Source organism: Dysidea avara, chromosome 8 (genome assembly GCF_963678975.1).
Source record: "Dysidea avara chromosome 8, odDysAvar1.4, whole genome shotgun sequence".
NCBI classification, from domain to species: Eukaryota; Metazoa; Porifera; class Demospongiae; order Dictyoceratida; family Dysideidae; genus Dysidea; species Dysidea avara.
The window spans coordinates 6,734,796-6,740,795 of record NC_089279.1 but is presented as its reverse complement, the minus strand read 5'-3'; the positions used below and the strand labels follow the sequence as shown (position 1 = coordinate 6,740,795).

At 36.6% G+C, this 6,000-nt stretch overlaps 1 long non-coding RNA gene across 2 annotated transcripts in view; it reads left to right on the top strand.

Moving 5' to 3' along the window:
* Positions 1–211: 211 nt before the first annotated feature.
* Positions 212–6,000, top strand: part of LOC136264247 (uncharacterized) — a 60,915-nt gene continuing 55,126 nt past the window's right edge. For both annotated transcript variants that reach the window (XR_010705020.1, XR_010705019.1), the window contains exons 1-3: positions 212–624; positions 2,351–2,504; positions 2,551–2,643. This is a non-coding gene — a long non-coding RNA (uncharacterized lncRNA). The remainder of the gene's footprint in view (positions 625–2,350; positions 2,505–2,550; positions 2,644–6,000) is intronic.

Genomic DNA, 6,000 nt, shown 5'->3' with positions numbered 1-6,000 from the left:
TCTGAAGGCATCATCAGTCAGTTACTTACTCAGTCAGTAGAAAATTCTGTTAAATAAATATATATTTTTTAATTCCATAGCAACTTGTTGAAAGCATTTTGGATCAATCTGAAAACTTGTTTGGGCTTAGTTTTACCTAACCAATACTGCCTCCTCCTCGTCAGGAAAAATTATTTTTTACATGATGTTATTTTGTGGGCCACCTGGGCCATCCCCACTCCTTTGTGGTCCCTACTATATAGTAACTATCATACTGTATGATGCTGGTATATACTCTATCGTATTCCAAATCCATTGCTATCTTGGTACCAAACTATTTTGTCCTTTAATTCTGTTACTGCTTTTATTGGTGAGTGTTTTTAATAGTTCCCAGTGTGTTCACTTCACTGTTACTAACAAATCTGTTGTAATTTTTCTGTAGATAGTGTTTGAATGTTTCACCTTCTTCTTGTACCTTATTCTTCCAATAGGGTGGACAACAGCAGTACTGCCAGCAAAGAGCTAACCAAACTGCTCAAGATCCCGGTGGAGGATTATGAGGACACATTGTGTGTCTTACAACTGGAGTACATCAACCTGCTGTCACCTCTCTTACAAGACCAGTCTGATCAACCCAAGGAACCTGTATGTTATATCATGTGACCTTTTCCCTTACCAGCTGCCTGACCCTGCGTGAAGAACAATGGTCGATGGTTAAGTTGGTAGACTTGTAAAAATTTTAATAACGACAATTCAGGTGAATTTTGTGCCAAGACCAAGTGGCACCAAAATTCACCTGAATTGTTGTTATTAAAATTTTTACCATTAACCTACCATCACAGCCATTTCTTGGCTGCCACCTTGGATTTCACATCTTTTTTCACCATAGCCTTTTTGAGGGCCGCACTCTTTTTTTACAGCTTAGCTGTTTTGGATTAGATATTATTTACACCCATGTATCTTGTTGCTGAGCTTCTCTTATTTCTGGGCACACAAAGCTGAATGGCACTGCCAAATGAAAATTTGCACTTGTATACTTCTTTGAGATGTTACTTAATACTTTCATAAGTTGCTTTCTGTTTGAGACTTGTATTTCCATCAGAAGTAAGCACACCAGTGGGTTTCCAAATGCCAGCACCTACATTTCTCTTCTGAACAAATGTCTCAATAGTTTCTCCTATAGTTGGACAGTTTTTCAAAATTTTACTAAATCTCTGATATTTTGCAATTGTGTGAAAGAAACACCTTTCAGCTATTGCCTTATTTTTATGTTTACTAACTTTTCTTCTTATAGCAGCACATTTCTTTGCAATTAGGAGCTTTGTCACTCAGAGGGTTGCTTATCGCAACGTCGCATTCTGGATTGTCTGACTCAGAATCACTGACGATTTCTCCATTCAATGACCGAGCTGTGCGATCTTGCTCATAACTATATACTTGTATCATTGTGCACACATTTATATGCCATATGAGAGTAACACAACCCAGGGGCCCCTTTTAGCTTCCCCTTTCCCAACCTGTGGCTGGCCCTGTTAATACAGTACTATTGTACTGTATGGTACAGCTCATAATAGTAATTCCTTTGAGTATATATAAAGTCTGATGTGATGACACTGTATTTAACTGAATAGCTACTGTCCTTAAAATGCAATGAGTGTGTTATTGGAAAAATTATTATTTCACGGGTGGACCCTGGACATTTACATAATTGGAGGGTCAATTTGGAGAACTTTTTAGTTGTAAACTGAAACCCACAATTACTAGTGATGAGCACTACTATAAATTGAGAAATTATGAAATTTAGCAAGCCTTTTAAGTAACATATTGTCATGAGATAGTTAACAATTTTTGTGAAGGTCTTGATAATAATAATTATCACAAGACCTTGTTCAATGGTTACACTAGAAGTTTTTTAGTTGTTTTGATATGATGACCAACTATATTTGGTATGATATTGATGTGTTTCAATACTGATATTGATCACTTGTGATTGGCAGTGAGTCAGTTAGTGAACTGGTGGGTTGGTGACTTGTCGTGTAGTAATCACTGTACTAACATTCCACTATTATATATGAATGTAGCCAAAACAGATACAAGTTGAGCAGTTCACTTTTTGGCAAAATATCGCCAAAAATTGAACTTTTTGATTCTTTGTAAATAGCACTGGATACCAAAGTATTGAATCAGTATCAATATTTAATCACTTGTATCATTCACCCCAGTTGTAACATGAACAACACCAGGACACATGTTATACCTGAAGACTAAGAACTAGGTCCTAACCTAAGTGAACAAGGTGGATAGTCTACACATGTCTGTAAAATAGTATTAGTATGTTTCACCTTCTTCTTGTACCTTATTCTTCCAATAGGGTGGACAACAGCAGTACTGCCAGCGATGAGCTCACCAAACTGCTCAAGATCTCGGTGGAGAATTATGAGGACACTTTGAAAGTCTTATAACTGGAGTACTTAAACCTGCTGTCACCTCTCATACAATACCAATCTGATCAATCCAAGGAACCTGTATGTTATATCATGTGACCTCATGATGTGACCTTTCCCTTACCAGCTGCCTGACCCTAAGGACTTGTGTGAAGAACAATGGTTGATGGTTAAGTTGGTAGACTTGTTGAAGGCTGATGTGGTTGACCAACAATATGTGGTGGGTATTGTTAGTGTATGTGTGTACTGTACAGTGGACCCTCGCAACTCAATGGACTAAGGGCTGAAATATTTAGATTTGTAAATCACATTAATTATTTAGTTCACAAATTAAAGATTGTGCAGACATCAAATTTGTGTGTTAGAACATGTGAAAGTAAGTTTCTGGGATTAAGTTTAGTGAAAGTTTCAAGGGAAAGTTGCTTTGCATTACTGAAGTGTTTTTGTACAGCTACGTAAGTCCCTAACATACTTCAACACTATTAGTGTTGGAGTTGTGTGTTTGTCTTGACATTCATACCATGTTAAACATTTGTCTATAAGTTTGGTCACTTTTTCACATGTGGCAACTTGTTGAAAAGAGTCATCAATTACCATTTCTTCTGGAGTGGTGGTGACTTACTCAACAATTTCTATATCAGAAAGATACTGATATCCTGGGTCATCAAAATCTTGATCCAACCATTCAGAAATCTCTTGATCAGATATATCATTGACAGTCTCGCGTGCCAGACAGTTTGTGGGGGAGCAGCAAATAAACCGTCTGGTCACTGTTGCACGCATTTTGTGACCACTGCCAGAATTTTGGTAGAACCAATCAGATTGCTTCGCGGACTCTGTGACGAAACAAACGCCAATTATTCAAATTCTTAGTGTTATAAAGAACTGAATCTAGAATGCAGATTGCTTTTTCGAAAGTTTAACAATGCCATGGACTTATATATTTGTTCCCAAATCAGAACTCTTAAAAGTGTTGGTATAGGAACGATTATGGTTCTCTACGGATTTGTGACTTGGCAGAATTGTCAAGGAACAAGTTCAACAATGTTTCAAATATGTCACCAGGACATTACCAGTACAATTTTCATCTTAGTCTGTTCTCAGAGGTGATCGGAACGATTATTACATCATCCTTGGTGCAAAACAATACCGTGATGTAATTTAATTGCATTCCAGTGAGTTCATGGAAAGTGTGCAACAGTGACCAGATGGTTTATTACCACCCCACATAAACCGTCTTGTACACGAGACTATACCATTGAGTAGAGAATACAACATCTTTCAACATGCAACATGATCATTCTCAGAAGTAACATCCACTTCCCCAGACATGTTTTGTGTTGTTGATGTTGTATCAGTGACCCCTTGATCTTTATCTTGCTCCACAAACTTCAACAGTTTATTCCACAATTTTTTGAAAGTTGATGTAGGAATATCATCCCATGTTCTAGCCACCATATAAACCACATCTTTCAGGTTGATGGATTTGACATTAACTGTCCATATTTATCTTCTAACAGTAAGTTGTGTAGTAAACATCTTCTGTACCTTCTCTTTAGAGCCTCACTACACCTTGGTACATCAGTGCTTATGGCCATTGAATTCTGGAGGTGGAATATGTTTCATTCACTTCTCTTGTGTTTACAGTTACCAGGGGTCTGGCTCATGAAGCCACCATTTCTATTAATGTTTAGCTTCCCTTTTGTTCATGGGACAGTTGTCCGTTATTGTGGACTGGCATTATTGTTATTGGTCAGTGTTCTGCTCTGTCATTGTTCTGCTCTGCCATTGCCTGCACTCGTAGTGTTTAGTCATCATCAGGTCACTTTGACAGAGTTCCATCTTGGATGGATCTGATAAGGGTGGGATCTCGTTTGACAGATTAATATATTTTTAATTATTGGTATATGTAATACAGAAAAATGAATGAATATATTGTTAAGCAGTTTATATCCTCATTGTGAGGAGTATTATGGCTTAACTGCAGCGTAGAACAAATTACACATTTGGTCTAAAACTTCTTGGTGACTAGTATTCAATAACCATTACTGAGTTGTGTTTAAGATATTTCTTGTGCCCAGGATAAAGGGAGTATAATATTTTCGCTCATTTTCAGATACTACTTGTGGCTGATCACATGGCATAACATCATCCCATAAATTTACACATCAGATTCCTCTATATTCATCGTAGTGTGAAGTAGATTAACTATTCATTCTTTCTGTCAAAACACTCATATTATGACTACATTTTTTGGGGTAGTATATAGGCTTGCATCAATTATGCCAGCATAATTTTTGGTATAATAGGGGATGAAAAACATAAAGTATAATGCTGGCATAATGGAGCATAATTAAGAGCATGACGGGAAATTTCCTACACACTAATTATAACAGTCACAAAGTCAATGGCTGGCCTGTTTTGGATGGTGAAATGATCCTTGACAACGATGCACTACAGTCTTAGCTAATACAAGTTTACACTCTACTGATTAATGCTTTTCATTGTGGGTTTGAGTTTTATAGGACACACGTAGTCATGTGCCAACTAGTACCAAGGCATGGCAAAGCAGTTTAGGTGAGCTTCAATCATTGTACTTGGTATTTCATAAAGCGTCTCATCGTCCGATTTTGATTAAAATGTGATATGATCATTGGAAGCTCGATTGGAAGACATTGCATAGCTATAATAGAAGCTCTGATGATAGTAAAGTAAGTGGTGAGTCAGTATGGCTAGTGAATGTCTGGATATTGAAAATAGTGAAGTCTCTGCAGGTCTGCAGTGAGACTGGACTATCAAACCATCGAGATTCTCTAATAGAACAGTCAGTTAAACACTCTAATAGAACAGTCATTGCATGCAACAGAGAGAATGAGAACCATTTAAGTGTGTTTGTTCCGAGGAGACTAATATGTTATTGAAATGAATGCAAGTCACATATACTGAGAAGTTGCTGTCCTTTGAATACCAATTACTACATCTCAGATCTCAGATCAATCAGAAGCCATGCATAGTATTTTATACATAATTATTTGCATACAAAGCTACAAAGATATTAGACAATAAAATTCTTATAGCTTTTAAGGGACTATAGATATGCACTGTTGCTCTAATATGCCTAGTAAACTCTGTAGCGCATCCAAATTTCAAGTTATTTCTATTATTTGTATGTTGCAGTTGAATTGACACTTATCCATTTACATTATATCATACATATGAAGAATTTCTCTGCACACACACACACACAAAATAAAAGCATAATTCATTTCTGAAAAGCACAAAAACAAACATAATAGGCAAAAAAAAATTGGGGAAATGCCAAAAAGCATAGTAGGCAAATTTTGGAGCATAATAGACTCAAGCCTAGTAGTATATAGTCTACCAGTTTGACCATGCAATGTTAGTCACTTATATACCAGCTGGCTATGGAATATTGTCTGTGCTAACTTGGTAAAGAAAGTACAAACATCAGTAAATGTAACCCGTAGAGTGAAAACCTGACTAGTTTGAATAATTCAGATAAATTGCATTGAAACACATTAGGTAAAAAAGTGCTACAAAATCATTATCATTAAAG